This window comes from Cetorhinus maximus, chromosome 1 (assembly GCF_964194155.1).
Source record: "Cetorhinus maximus chromosome 1, sCetMax3.hap1.1, whole genome shotgun sequence".
NCBI lineage: Eukaryota > Metazoa > Chordata > Chondrichthyes > Lamniformes > Cetorhinidae > Cetorhinus > Cetorhinus maximus.
The window spans coordinates 215,266,030-215,280,381 of NC_135879.1; the positions used below are offsets into that span (position 1 = coordinate 215,266,030).

At 40.1% G+C, this 14,352-nt stretch overlaps 1 protein-coding gene across 7 annotated transcripts in view; it reads right to left on the reverse strand.

Moving 5' to 3' along the window:
• The window catches only part of ark2n (arkadia (rnf111) N-terminal like PKA signaling regulator 2n), an 88,576-nt gene that overhangs the window by 62,928 nt on the left and 11,296 nt on the right, over window positions 1–14,352 (reverse strand). For 3 of the 7 annotated variants that reach the window (XM_078552998.1, XM_078552961.1, XM_078553009.1), the window contains exon 2: window positions 159–290. The exons of the other annotated variants lie outside the window; for them this stretch is intronic. The gene's annotated coding sequence lies outside the window, so the exon portion shown is untranslated. The remainder of the gene's footprint in view (window positions 1–158; window positions 291–14,352) is intronic. 7 annotated transcript variants of the gene reach the window in all.

Here is a 14,352-nt window from a genome sequence, read left to right on the forward strand (position 1 = left end):
AAAGAATTGAAAGCATTTTCCAAACAATAACCTTGCATGGAGGAGGATGAAATCCTCACAGTCCGATTGTACGTCATATTTATGGCCAAGGTAACCAATTTTTCCTGGAGTCTAACATACAATCAAAGAATGATGAGAGCCAGAAACCCAAAACTTACTCCAGTTAGCTAAAGTAAACAGGAATCTACCCGGGGGAATGAATCGTACAGCAGACCTTGAGGCACAGCCCAAGATCATTCTCATTTTGAGTTCCAACGAGGTGGGAATGCAGGAATCATGGTCCAACAACCCTAGAAGAGAGACAATTTTATTTGAGTGAGGTAATGAGTGAGGTAAACCATTTTGCAATTCAAGTAATGGAACGATATAAAGCTAATGGCAGACATTTGTATTGCTGATTGAAAACAACCAAGTATACAGATTCAAAAAAATTCCTTTATCCATAAGTTTTCTAAGCTTTCTCCTGAAGGTCATGACTACTGAACTGAGTTTGTTAAATGGGCCATGAACGTTCAAAGTAATTAGTGTTGGCTGAGAATATGACCCCATGTGGCATCACAATCCAAACTAGTCCTGTCCTACTGAAAAGTCCACAAATGTGCACTTTCTGCAGTGATCACTGTAACATGTTCAAAAGCAGGAAATCTCACCGATTTCCACTTCTAATTTTGCCTAGTGCAACTATGTATAACAAAGTACAGAAATTTGTAGATTTAAAGAGAATTTCATACATGACTATTTCAAAAAAAGTTAAATTAAGATCCACATTGATTATTGTTTTGATTTTTTTGAGCAATGCTGTCTTTTAGTGGGGATAGGTGGATGGGTAATAGTTGACAAATCACCGGCTTCATAAGATGCTCAACACCATCAAGGAATGCAGCAAGACATGGACAATATCCAGGCTTGGGCTGACAAATGGCAAGTAATGTTCGCACCACACAAGTGTCAGGCAATGACCATCTCCAACAAGAGAGAATCTAACCATCGCCCCTTGACATTCAATGGCATTACCATCACTGAATCCACCACTATCAACATCCTGGGGGTTACCATTGACCAAAAATTGAACTGGACTAGCCATATACATACTGTGACTACAAGAGCAGGTCAGAGGCTAGGAATCCTGTGGTGAGTAACTCATCTCCTGACTACCCAAAGCCTGTCCACTATCTACAAGGCACAAGTCAGGAGTGCGATGGAATACTCCCCACTTGCCTGGATGAGTGCAGCTCCAACAACACGCAAGAAGCTTTATACCATCCTGGACAAAGCAGCCCACTTGATTGGCACCCCTTCCACAAACATTCACTCCTTCCACTACCGACGAACAGCAGCAGTGTGTACCATCTACAAGACGCACTGCAGAAACTCACCAAGGCTCCTTACGCAGCACCAACCAAATCCATGACTGCCACCATGCAAGATGAAAGCAAAATACTGCGGGTGCTGGAAGTATGAAATAAAAACAGAACATGCTGGAAAAAGTCAGCAGGTCTGACAGCATCTACGAGCTGTGAAGAGTCACACAGATTCGAAACGTTAACTCTGTTTCTCTCTCCACAGGTGCTGCCAGATCTGCTGAGTTTTTCCAGCATTTTCTGTTTTTAGTACCGCTGCCATCCAGAAGGACAGGGGCAGCAGATAGATGAGAACACGACCAAGTTGAAGTTCCCCTCCAAGCCACTCACCATCCTGACTTGGAAATATATTGCCATTCCTTCACTGTCGCTGGGTTAAAATCCTGGAACTCCCTCTCTAACAGCACTGTGGGTGTGCCTATACCATAGGGGCTGCAGCAGTTCAAGAATGCAGCTCAGCACTACCTTCTCAAGGGTAATTAGGGATGGGCAATAAATGCTGGCCTTGCCAGTGAAGGCCACATTCCGTAAATTAATTTTTCAAAAAACACCATCAAGGAATCAAGGCTGAATAAATGCATAGGGACTTCAACTCCCTGCGTCATTGAAGGTATTCATTGGAAACTAAAATAAATATACTTTCAGAACAAGTAAATCTGCTGAATGAATACCCTTAATGACATCATCAGAACTCACTGCTTAAACACAAAAAATAAGTGGTTCACATTAATAGGATTCTTAGTAAAATCTTGAATTTAAAGAGGCATGACTCACTTTAAGAATAAAATGTTCAAACTAAAAGCATTCAGTGCTGTAAATCCAATTTTATTACAAATCATGGAGCAAAATTCTAGAATCCTTTCAAATGTATCAATATACTCACAATGTCCTTATGAATTAGTTTTGTTCTTTACATAAGTCCATTTATTAAGGAGGCTGAAAAATGAGAGATATGGGATTCTGAGGTTGTATTTGTAGCTATGGACCTTCATACTATATGCATTCTTGGCCATTAAATCTTAAATGTTACATTTAAGGTGCAGCTGAGGAGGAATTTCTTCTCTGAAGGTCAGGAATCTTTGGAATTTTCTACCCAGAGAGCAGTGGAGGTTTCTCACTGAATATATTCAAGGCTGAGATGGACAGATTTAAAGGTTATGAGGAACAGGGAGGAAGATGGGGTTGAGACCAAGATCAGATCATCTGTGGTCTTACTGAATGATGGAGCAGGCTTGAGAGCCCTAGTCCTGCTCCTATTTCCTATGTCTATTTTACAGAAGGAACAGACAGGAGTACTTCTACATTCAAAACTTACACATTCCAAATCAGTTTAAATGTTTATTGAGAACCCAGAAGATTTAGCACTGTAATATACTTCTACTTCACTATGATTCCACAAGAGCACCAATACTCCTGAGCTGCATAAATATGGCTTTGCATTACAATGCAAGATGGAATAACCCTAAACATGACGACACACCAGGACACCAGCAGAGGATTATAACTCTAATGATGCACGCTATACACCCCTTTTTACAGTTAATCTGGAAAGAGTGTACAACCATATCATAAAAAGGCAGAATAAGTATGAGTACAATAACTAATGGTTTTTGATTTGCAGCAAGAAAGCACAATCAGTGTGATTTTTGCACATGTCAAAGACAAGAGCAAAATACAAGAAAGAAGACTGATTTCCACAGTTGTTAATGACCAAAAGTATATGATAGATTCTCAACAAAGTTGGATTTTGGAAATCCAAGTTTGGTTGTTTGGAAATGTACATTGACATATGATTCACCAGCTGCATGCTGGGTGACAATTAACATTTCTAATGGGGTCATGCAGGGATATGAGTAAAGATCTGAATGGAGATTCAGGCATTGGATTTCAAATATACGTTTGGCTAAACATTCTACACACTTCAATAAGGTTGTGAGGAGTTCATTAACAAACTTCCTATCTGACACTGATGAATCATTTGAAGTACACATCCAGGAACTGACTGTGGATAAATTTGCACATATAGTAAAGAATTATGGTTTACTCTCAGCCTAAAGGAACAGTTGATATTTCAACCATCACCGAGTAAACAGTAGATCAAATGACCCATCACTGGCAATTCTGAACTGTACGTTGTAGTGGACTTCACCTATATGGAAACATTGCTTTTGAACACTGTTCATTGATTGAAGTGTTTGCCACATCAAAAGTCAGTTGCTCTTTTCACAGGCTGAAAGAGCAGCATGGTATCAGGTCACACACTAAATTCAAAGTCTATCACATATTAGTGATCTCGACTTTGTTCAATGATCGTATTTGTTACAAGCGGGATGGGAGGAGCACGCAATTTATCTAGCCTCACTACTCCACAGGTCACACCATTAGTTTAAGAGTTTAATTCACTCACCAAAATGGCCAATTATTTACCTTCGCTACTGTTTAGGCCCAGAATAAAAGAGACTTTAACTAAGCTTCTTTCAATAAACTCAGAATGAGTGATTTATTATAAACAAAACTTTTTTTTTCAAACTGTTGCAAGAACTGGTTAACACCGAACAGTACCATGGAAGTATAACTATCTCTTTAAAAAATACCCCAACACACATAAAGACAAACAGATAAGCTTATCTCTGCAGAGAGGCCCTGAGAGGCTAGGCATATTCAAAAAATAAAGAATAAAGTTTGCAGGGTCTCGATGCTGCTGATCTGGAGCTCCGTCGTGTGGAGATGTCTGGAGGTGCTCACCAATGGAGCTTTGACATGGGGATAATATAAAGCTGGACCAATTCTTCCTGTCTCAGTTTTGCAGGTCCAAAATGCACACCAGTTACATTCATCTGAGGATTCTCTGGCTACAAGCTTATAACCACACACAGAATTTCAGCCAAGTCAGAGGGAGAGTCAGTTAGGGTAGCCGTCCTGCTCAGCTTATTCCCCAACAAGACTGAATTCACAAAACAATAGGTTCAAAACATAAAGCTTGTCTCTGCCATGTGCTTTCCATTAAATCACTTGCCTGTGCCTTTACCAGTTTTGTCTCCCCATCAAGCGATTGAGGTTCAAAACAAATAAACAGCTCTGCCTCAAGTACCATGCTGATCAGGTGATTTCTTGGAAAAGGCATGCTTGTTGACAGCTCCAAGGTGAATATATGACCCGTTTAGAAAAAAAGCTCCAGATCAGCATCCACATGTCCAGATAATGCAATGTCTTTCCATATTTTAAAAGAAAAATCCAGATCGTGAAGATATGGTTTTCTCAACAGTATTGCCATAGTGATATTAAACTTCACCTGCATCACCTCAGATACATTATGCACATCAACTGGCAAGACCAAGTCATCAAATGTGAGATGTTAAAACATGACAAATCAAAGCTCTGAGGATCCTATTGAAAGATGAGCTCTGTTAGGTTGGATGATGATAGACTCCCCCAGATGATTCTGTCAAGAAGCTGATAAATACAAGGCAAACTTTTTTTTTTAAATTGGAAACAAATAAAAAGGATGCCCATATTTAAGGAAAAACATTTATGCAGCATCTTCAACATTGAAGTACTTTAGGATGCTTTTCTAAGAAGCATAATTAAACAAAAATGGACACAGGGCCTAATATTCAGACACGACCAGAGGTTTGGTCAAAGAGGTGGTTTCCATGAGGATCTTTAAAAGGAGGGAGCTGGAGAGATTTAGGGAGGCAATTCCCAAGTGTAAGCCTGGATGGCTAAAGGCATGGCCAACAACAGTGAGAAAAGAGAGGAGAGATTCCCAAGAAGCCTGAATCAGAAGATTGCATACAAACATACGAATTAGGAGTAGGCCACTCGGCCCCTCAAGCCTGCTCCACTATTCAATAAGATCATGGTGGATCTGATTTTAACTCCACATTCCTGTCTACCCCGATAGTCTTCCACCCCCTTGCTTATCAAGAATCTATCCACCTCTGCCTTAAAGATATCCAAGGACCTTGTCTCAACCACCTTTTGAGGAAGAGAATTTCAAAGTCTCACAATCCTAAGAGAAAATAATTTTTCCTCATCTCTGTCCTAAATAGGTGACCCCTTATTTTGAAACAGTGACCTGAGTTCTAGATTCTCCCACAAGAGGAAACGTCTTTTCCACATTCACCCTGTCAAGTCTAAATTCCAGTGGATACGAGCCTAGCCTATCCAGCCTTTCCTCATAAGCCAACCCACCCATTCCAAGTATTAATCTAGTAAACCTTCTCTGAACTGCTTCTAATGCGTTTACATCTTTCCTTAAATAAGGAGACTAATACTGTGCACTGTACTCCAGATGTAGTCTCACCAATGCCATGTATAGCTGAAGTATTATCTCCCTACTCTCTTATTCAATTTCCCTCTCAATAAATTATAACATTCTATTAGCTTTACTAATTACTTACTGCACCTGCATACTACCCTATTGTGATTCATGCACTAAGATGCCCAAACCCTCTGCATCAGAGTTCTGCAATCTCTCACCATTTAGATAATATGCCTTTTTTATTCATCCTGCCAAAATAGACAAGTTCACATTTTCCCACATTACACTCCATTTGCCAGATCTTTGCCCACTCAACTAAACTATCTATATCCTTTTGTAGCCTCCTTATGTCCTCTTCGCAACTTAACTTTTCTTCCTACCTTTGTGTCATTGGCAAATTTAGCAACCATACCATCAGTCCCTTCATCCAAGATATTTATATAAATTGTAAAGAGTTGAGGCCCCTGCACTGATCCCTGTGGCACATCACTCGTCACACCCTGCCAACCCATTTATACCTACTGTTTCCTGTTAGCTAGCCAATCTTTTATCCCATGCCAATATGTTACCCCACCCCCCCCTCCACACCATGAGCTTTTATTTTCCGCAATAACCTTTGATGAGGCACCTTATCAAATGCCTTCTGAAAATCTAACTACAGTACCGGTTCCCCTTTATCCACAGAACCTGTTGTTTCTTCAAAGAGCTCCAATAAATTGTATAAACATGATCTCCCTGTCACAAAGCCATGTTGACTCTGCCTGATTACACTGAATTTATCTAAGTGCCCTGTCTTTAATAATAGCTTCTAACATTTTCCCAAGATAAATGTCAAGCTAACTGGCCTGCTTTCTGTCTCCCTTCCTTTTTGAATAAAGTAATTACATTAGCTATTTTCCAATCTAATGTAACCTTCCCCGAATCTAGTGAATTTGGGAAAATTAAAAGCAATGCACTGACTATCCTACCGGCCAATTCTTTTAAGACCCTAGGATGAAATCCATCAGGAACCGGATACTTAGCAAATTGTTGGAACTGCGGGTTGACGAGTACCACTTCCCTGGTGATTGTAATTTTCTTGAGTTCCTCTCTCCCTTCTAATTCTTGATTTACAGCTATTCTGGGCTGTTATTTGTATCCTCTATAGTGAAGACCGATGCAAAATACCTATTCAATTCATCTGCCATCTCCTTATTTTCCATTAATAATTTCCCTGACTTACTTTCTATAGGACAAATGCTCACTTTGTTAACTCTTCTTTTATAAATATCAACAGAAACTCTTTTCTGTCTTTATATTTTTAGCTCGGTTTCTCTCGTCCTCAAATTTTTTCCTCCTTGTTAATCTTTTAGTCATTTTTTTGCTGTTTTTTATATTCTGTCCATCCTTCTAACCTGTCACCAGTCTTTGCACAATTATATGCTTGTTCTTTAAGTCTGATACTATCTTTAACCTTTTGAGTTAACCACGGATGGTGGATTTTTTTTATTCATTCACAGGATGTGGGCTTCGCTGGCCATGGCTGTGAGCTGCCTTCTTGAACCGCTGCAGTCCATGTGGTATAGGTACACCCACAGTGCTGTTAGGAAGGGAATTCCAGGATTTTGACCCAGCGACAGTGAAGGAACAACGATATATTTCCAAGTCAGCATAGTGAGTGACTTGGAGGGGAACATCCAGGTTGGTGGCGTTCCCATCTATCTGCTGCCCTTGTCCTTCTAGATGGTAGTGGTCGTGGGTTTGGAAGGTGCTAAGGAGCCTTGGTGAATTCCTGCAGCACATCTTGTAGATCGTACACACTGCAGCTACTGTGCGGCTGTGGTGGAAGGAATTGAATGTTTCTGGATGTGATGCCGATCAAGCGGGCTGCTTTGTCCTGGATGGTGTCAATCTTCTTGAGTGTTGTGGGAGCTGCACTCATCCAGGCAAATGGGGAGTATTCCATCACACTCCTGACTTGTGCCTTGTAATTGGTGGACAAGCTTTGGAGAGTCAGGTGGTGAGTTACTCATTGCAGGATTCCTAGCCTCTGACCTACTCTTGTAGCCACAGTATTTATATGGCTAGTCCAGTTCAGTTTCTGGTCAATGGTAACCCCCAGGATGTGATTGGGGGGGTATTCAGTGATGGTGATGCTATTGAATGTCAAGGGTGATGGTTAAATTCTCTCTTGTTGGAGGTGGTCACTGCCTGGCACTTGTGTGGCAAGAACGTCAGAGACTGGAAGATTTGGCTCAAAATTGAAGTCTACAGAGAGTAGATGACGGAAGGTCAGCCAAGAAAGTATTTGAATAATTGGGTCTGGGGTAATGAAGGCACTGATGTGGGTTTCTGCAGCAAATGGCTTGAGGTAGGGACAGAGGAGAGTTATGTCAGGGAGGTGGAAGAAATCTGTCTTTTTCATACGCAGGATATGATTGAAAATAACATCCCTCTTAATTTTCTTTTTGTTGTGCGCAGCCTGTTCATTTAAATTTTTCCAGGATTGCACCCAAGCGATTTCTTAAATGGAACAACTTGTGTGTAGCTGTACACATGCGCAGGTTAAAGGGAACATTAGGTGTGAAAGAGTTGGAACAAGGGGAGGTGTTCAAAGGATGAGAAAGTGCCAGAGGAGTAAGAGGACAAAAGCAAAATACTGCAGGTGCTGGAAATCTGAAACAAAAACAAAAATTGCTGGAAAAACTCAGCAGGTCTGACAGCATCTGTGGCGAGACAGACAGAGTTAACGCTTCTGTTAACGGTTTTGGTTGAGTAAGAGGACAAAGTGTGATTTTGTAATTAGCACACTGCCACCATGACGGTCTGGGCAGGAGAGGTGGTGGAAGGTATAGCCTGATGGGGAGGCTTCATTTACGGGGAAAGAGTCATCACCCCTCAGCCAGATTTCCATCATCAATGTCATGACATTCACAAGAAGGGTAGGCACAGAGGTGATCACTTGTGTCTTTGATTAGGGCTGTTTCAATCTTGCGGCAGGGACAGAAATCTGATTGGAGAAATTTAACAACGAGTTACAGGGAAGATGGGCACAAACTTTAGACACAACAAACAGGTTCAAAGATTTAAGAGAGGAAAGGGAGATTGGAAACGGGATAATAGCTTACATGGGAAATTGGGTCAGGAATTGTTTATTTGAACACCCAAGTGATGAAGGCAATTTTGAGGGGGAAGGGAACAGCAAAATGTCAGTTGGATAGGGGCCAGGAGGGAAAGTTGTTTGGTCAGCAATTTAGTGGGAATTTGGTCAGTACAAGAAGCAGATCTTATGGACATACTAAGCTCTGAGAGGGTGGAGATTTAGGGAGGCAATTCAGAGCTTGGGACGTAGATGGCACTCAACCACAATCTGTAACCTCATGGCCCAGCATATCCCCCACTCTACCATTACCATCAAATCAGGAGATCAAACCTAGTCCAATGAAGGGTACAGGAGGGCATGCCAGGAGCAGTGCCAGGCATACCTCAAAACAAGGTATCAACCTGGTGAAGCTACAACACAAGATTACTTGCGTGCCAAACAACATTAGCAGCAGGCGATCGACAGAGCTAAGCGATTCCACAGCCAACAGATCAGATCTAAGCTCTGCAGTCCTGTTACATCCAGTCGTGAATGGTGGTGGACAATTAAACAACTCAGTCGAGGAGGAGACTCCATAAATATCCCAATCCTCAATGATGGGGGAACCCAGTATGTCAGTGCAAAAGGTAAGACTGAACCATTTGCAGCAATCTTCAGCCAGAAGTGCCGAGTGGATGATCCATCTCGGCCTCCTCCGGAGGTCCCCAGCATCACAGATGCCCAGACTTGAGCCAATTCGATTCACTCCATGTGATATCAAGAAACGGCTGAAGGCAGTGTGTACTGGAAAGGCTATGGGCCCTGGCAATAGTTATTTATATATCTGTTGTTACAACGACAGAAAATTGTGACTGAGTGATATCTACCTATAAGTTCACCAGCTAACCAAAAACACACTGAACTGTTTATAGAGGATTTTTAAAGACAAGAAAAGACACTGACTAAAGATGGCTGCCACAAGTCACCTGATGTCTGAAATTGTAAGTTATCATTTCTAGAAAGTTACTATCTGGACTGCACTGCAGACATGCCTTGACATGTTGCTCATGGAATTTCACACCTGGAGGTGTCAAGGTCCACTTCAAAAAGGACTACTGAAAGGAATGGACATGTCATTTGCATCTGCTAGCCAGCCAGGGTATACAACCAACAGACACTCAAAACCCCAGAGGAGGATGAAAGAACCCCATCTCCTGTTGCTTTCTACTCTCTTGAAATGTGTCAAAGGTTTCTGAGATGAAACATCAAAATGTGATTACTCATTCTACAACAATGACTACATGGTAATCAAATTCCTCTGGAATACAGTGAACAGGATTTTAAGAACCGTGTTTGCCACGCAGTAGAGGAATCTGGAGAAGTTGCTAATGGAGCAGTAAGGAATCTCTCTCTCTCACAAAGAGTGCAACATGAACTATGCAGACAACTTAAATACCATCGCACTTTCTGTAATGACTATTTTGAAATGTTCGTAATGTTCCCTTGATTGCATTGAAGCACCTCAGGGTACAACATGATCTGGGTAGAAAACTTGGAATATCATTGCACTTTCTGCAATGACATTTTGAAATGTATTGTTCTTTCAGATATTTTATGAATAAAGTTTATTTCTGCTAAAAAAAAAACTCTCTCAAGTAAAATTCTATCTCTACAGCCTAAAATCCAGCCCAAGAGATAGTGAACGTCCATCGGGAAGAACCTCAGGAGAAACTCATCGATTTCTGGGTGACGGATTACAGATTTTAAAAAAGGGAAATTGTCTCCAACAAACACAGTTACATGGACTTCAATTCAACTCCAGGATTTTTTATAAAGGGACCAGCTAATTTAAAACGGCCACAATGTTCATCAAACTACACTACAAGGACAAGCAAAGGACTTGACAAATATTTTTTTAACCCTAACTTTATTTGGACTCTAACTTTTCATTCATCTGATACCTGTGTATGTGTAACATCGCATCTTTTATTTTTTTTTCCCTCTGGTTTAGTAGGCTAATAAACTTGCTCTTTCTTTGACTCAAAAAGACCTCATAATTGTTCACTGCATAGCTAGTAAAAAATACATTTGAATTTGAAAAAGACATCCGTGGGGAAAATAAATTTTAAAAACCTTTGTTGCGACCAACTGAGGAGGTTGAATAGAGAGGAGTCAGCTCGCCTCCTCACCTGGTCGTAATACTGTACACAGGCTCCCTTTGCTCCTTTATCCCATTTAGACCTACTACCCAAGCAGTATGTGTTAATTATTCCAAACAAAACGTACTATCTCACTTATCGAAATTAATTTGCCAATTACACACCTATTCTGCGAGTTTATTAATATATACCTGTAATCGTTTGGTAGTATAACAACTTGAGCATTGCTGGAAAAAGGAGGCATTTTTTGTCAAAGCTTTTCGTCTTGCACTCATCAGGACAATTTGCAAGAAAATACCAATTGTCAGAGGAAACAACCTATATATGCTGTAGAAGAGAGTGCTGAGTAGTTGGCAAGTGGACTCTGATTGGCAGAGGCACTACCATGGAGAATGCACCAGTCGATAGTGACTGACAATTAACTTCCAAGCACTGTTTGAAATTTAAACAAGGCAGCTTGTCTCTGATTGGTCAAGACTGCCCTGGGGAATGAACCAGTCTGTCACTTATTTTGTTTAGCTGAAACAGGCGCAATGTGTGTACATGTTCTTTCTGTCTGCAAAAGAACTGGGCCCTGTATATTAATATACGTAGCTTCCAGTACACGCAAATGCACCACACTACAAGTCCAACTGACAATCTTAAATTGGTTGTCAAAGTAATTCTTAATGCACAGAATTATTTCGTAAATGTTGTCCAATCATGGAATCACATCTAAAACAAATTTCCAGCATCCGCAGTAGTTTTTTGTTTTCATGAATCACATCTAATATTGGATATTATGTTTTGAGTTTTGCAAGCACAAGCTGGTTGGGTACAGCCCATACTGTTCTTTATATTTTCAGTTTCAGCATCTGCCCTGTCAAGCCCCCTCAGAATCTTATGTTTTAATAAGATCATCTTTCATTCTTCTAAGCACCGATAAGCGTAGGCCCAATCGACTCAACTGATCCTCATAAGACAACCCCTTCACCCTTAGTGAACCTTCTCTGAACTGCTTCCAATGCAAGTATATTCCTCCTTAAAAAGAGACCAAAACTATACTCTAGGTGTGGTCTCTCCAGTGTCCTGTACAACTGTAGCAAGACTCCCTACTTTTATATTTCCACCCCCTTGCAGTTAAGGCCAACATTCTTTTTGCGTTCCTAATTGCCTACTGTAACGGTGTGCTAGTTTTTTGTGATGTACAAGGACACCCAGACAATAAATTGTAATAAATGCGAAATTGCAATAAATGCTGATCTAGCCAGTGACACCCACATCCTGTGAACGAATAAGAACTCTACCGCAGCATTCTATAATCTCTTTCCATTTAAATAATATTCTGCTTTTCTATTCTTCCTACTAAATTGGACAACCTCAACTCTGCCAAATTTGGCCATTCACTTAACCCATCTACATCCCTGAAAAGAGAGACATATTGCCGAAGCTTTTTGTCTTGCACTCATCAGGACAAATGCAAGAATGCCAAATTTCAAATGATAATTTATACTACGGGAGAAAAGGGGTACTGATTGGTTGGCAAGTCAAGAAAGCATAGTTGCTTTCTCCATGGCAATGCCTCAGCCAGAGTCAATTTCTCAAACAATCAGTACCCATTTTCTCCTATAGCATAAATTGCTATGATTGGTTAAAATTTGGCATTCTTGCTTTTGACCTGATGACTGAAGACAAAAAGTTTCGAAAACATGCCTCGCCTTTTTGCAGTATTCAAGTTCTGTACTAACCAGTGACTATTTATATCCCTTCGCAGGCTTTGTATCTTCCTCACAACTAGCTTCCTTACCTATCTTTGCATTGTCAGCAAATTTGGCTACAATACAGTCAGTCCCTTCATCCAAGTCATTAGCATTGACTGTAAATAGTTGAGGCCTCAGCACTGATCCCTGTGGCACTCCAATAGTTGCTGTTTGCCAAGTTGATTCAATTACCCCAACTCTGTTAGCCAATCCTCTATCCATGTTAATAAATCACCTCCAACACCATGAACTCTTATCTTGCCTAATAACCTTATTGAATGCTTTTTGAAAATCCAAATACATGAAATCTACTGGTTCCTCTTTATTCACCCTGCTTGTTACATCCTCAAAAGAACTCTAATAAATTTGTCAATATACTTCCAAGCATAAATAAGACAAGCAGCAGTCTGGATTTGCAGTATGCCAATCACATAGACATGCATTTAGTAAGAAATGTCAATGTAACCAACTTTCGAAAACAATGCAAATCGCACTATTTGTTTGGTGCAGTTAGTTTATAGATAATAATCTTTTTAAAATTATACATAGCTGAAGGCTATAATAAAAGACGGAGACTTATCAAACTTGCAAATTCTGTTTAAAATCTAGGTCTTTCAACATAAACATATTAAGAAATAGAAGAGCATTAATTTCAAAAATGATCCAATATTTTTGCAAAAACACAATGTTAAGATTATTCAGAGGAACTGTCATCATCTGAATTACTACATAATCTTAAAAGTTTTGTAACTGAATTTTTATCGCTGTCTCAGCTCCCTTGTGCTTGGGTTTTATGTTGTAACTGTCTTGGTTTCAGCAACATGACAACAGAAGACCATTCAGCTTCTCAAGCATGTTCCACCAAACATTTAGATCATGGTTGATTTGCATTTTAATTTGATCTTTCTCCATTTCCCTCAATATCCTTATCAAGCAGAATTCTATCAATTTCGGTCTTGAACATTTCAATTGATCCTGCACCCACAACCTTCTAGGGAATAGGTATTCCAGACTTCCACTATCCTTTATGTGGAAAAAGTGCTCCCTGATTTTCAATCCTAAATAGCTGGCTCTAAATTTAAGATTACGCTTCCTTCTTCTAGATTCCCAAGACAGGACATAATTTCTTGTAACTACTCCCTTTAGAATCCTAAAATCTGCTGTCGGATCACATCCTAACCTTCTACTATCCAGTGAGAACTTACATAAACCTTTCTTTGTAAACCGATCCTTCCATCCCCTCAATCATTCCAGTTTCTCCATTCCATGTCTTTTTCAATAACTGCAATATCATTTAGTACACAGCGTTGTGTGTGGAAGTACTACTAATTTATAAAATAGCAGGATTATCTCACTACTTTGGCTAAATATTGATGATTTAACACACCCCAATAGCCAATTTGTTTTGGTCTCTTTTAGCCCTGATATTGTTCTATAACCCTTCCAAGGCCAATTTATCCTTCTTGCAATTTCAATTGATCCCACACCCACAACCTTCTAGGGGACAGGGATTCCAGACTTCCACTATCCTTTATGTGGAAAAAGTGCTTCCTGATTTTCAATCCTAAATATGTTTATGTTGAAAGACCTAGATTTTAAACAGAATTTGCAAGTTTGGTAAGTCTCCATCTTTTGTTATAGCCTGCAGCTACGTGTAATTTTAAAAAGATTATCTATAACTAACTGCACCAAACAAATAGTGCGATTTGCAATGTTTTCGAAATGCCCAAAACCAGTACTCCAAATAGGGTCTGACCAAAGCTCTGTA